Source organism: Vicia villosa, linkage group LG1 (assembly GCF_029867415.1).
Source record: "Vicia villosa cultivar HV-30 ecotype Madison, WI linkage group LG1, Vvil1.0, whole genome shotgun sequence".
NCBI lineage: Eukaryota > Viridiplantae > Streptophyta > Magnoliopsida > Fabales > Fabaceae > Vicia > Vicia villosa.
The window spans coordinates 127,077,155-127,078,947 of record NC_081180.1 but is presented as its reverse complement, the minus strand read 5'-3'; the positions used below and the strand labels follow the sequence as shown (position 1 = coordinate 127,078,947).

At 30.5% G+C, this 1,793-nt stretch overlaps 1 pseudogene; it reads right to left on the bottom strand.

The window, feature by feature from the left end:
* Positions 1–391: 391 nt before the first annotated feature.
* Positions 392–1,294, bottom strand: LOC131653562 (uncharacterized; annotated as a pseudogene).
* Positions 1,295–1,793: the final 499 nt, after the last annotated feature.

Sequence of the window (1,793 nt, the reverse complement as noted above, 5' to 3'; positions counted from 1 at the left end):
CTTTTTAATCTAGTAACTCATAACAATTAAACTACCCCACTATTCCTATAGATATAAATATAATTAGTGTTAATCAATATATAAATATAAGTATAAATATAGTTAGTGTTCATCAAGTATATAAATATATACAATATATATTTTTCATCAAAAAGTCAAGTGTTCATAAAATAAACAATAATATTTTTATAATATTTAATTTTTACAATTTTATTTATTAAACAAAAAAAAAAAGTACTCACGTAAGTGGTGAGTATGATTTAAATATTTATTAACTTGGTTAAACATTGATTCTACGTAAAATACTTTATATGTCCTACAATAAACTATTCATTTGTAAAAAAAACAATTATTTAATTTTTAATATAATATTAATTAATATTTTTTTAAATTATATTAGGTATAATATTAGATATAAGTGGTCAGCAAGATAGTAAGCCATGTTATACGGACGTTGATTCACAATGAAGTTCACTCTTGGAGTATTTCCCTGTTCAACATCATCGAACACGGGTGAACGATCTAAAACATTTATATTGTTCAATGTGCCCGGACATCCAAAAAAGACATGCTAAATCCATAGATCATAAGTTGCAACTGCTTCAAGAATAACAGTGGTGGTTCCCTTATCTCCCCGAGTAAATTGACCTTCCCATGTTGTAGGACAATTTTTCCATTCTCAGTGCATGGAATCAATACTCCCAATCATCCCCGGAAACCCCCGCATTTCGTTAACATGCAGTATTCTTTCCAGGTCATCTTGAGTTAGGGCTCTAAGATACATTGGCTCATACAAATGTATTATTCCTTTACAGAATCTACGCAAGCACTCCAATGCTGTAGTACCTCCTATTTTGATGTATTCATCGACCACATCAGCCGCCACACCATATGCTAACATTCGCATGACCGTGGTACATTTTTCTAATGGAGATATACCTTCTTTTTTGCCTGCGTCAAATATTTGGGTGAAGTAGTTGTCACTGCTAGATAGGTCCCAACGATCCGAAGGAACATATGTTTTCACATCCGGAAGCGTCGACGAAACATTGCAGCGTCATATGTAGGTTGTTCTGCAAAGTAGTCATCAATTAGTCTTTGGTTTGCTGCGGCATGATCTCTATTGAGATATTTTCTCTTGACACGAGGTGTATATCCTTCCTCTATTTGGTTCCTTCGCTCCCTGAACCGGTTGACGATATACCTCTCATCAATTTTAGACTGCCTTTTGTAAGCTTCGATATCAAAAGGAAATTCTGATGGATCCATTGATATTTTTTTTAGTAATATGAGATTTTTGGTATTGATACATCAATGGAAGAATGATGAAGTTAAATAATAGATAAGGCACAAAGTGACAAAAATACAAACAATGACTTGACAAAACTTAATTTTCAAACAAATACAAACCTTGATTTGACAAAACTTAATTTTCAAACAAATACAAACAAAGTGACAAAATACAAACAATGACTTGACAAAACTTAATTTTCAAACAAATACAAACCTTGATTTGACAAAACTTAATTTTCAAACAAATACAAACAAAGTGACAAAATACAAACAATGACTTGACAAAACTTAATTTTCAAACAAATACAAACAATGACTTGACAAAACTTAATTTTCAAACAAATACAAACAATGACTTGACAAAACATAATTTCCAAACAAATACAAACAAAGTGACAAAATGACTTGACAAAACTTAATTTTCAAACAAATACAAACAATGACTTGACAAAACATAATTTCCAAACAAATACAAACAAAAGTGACAAAATACAAACAAT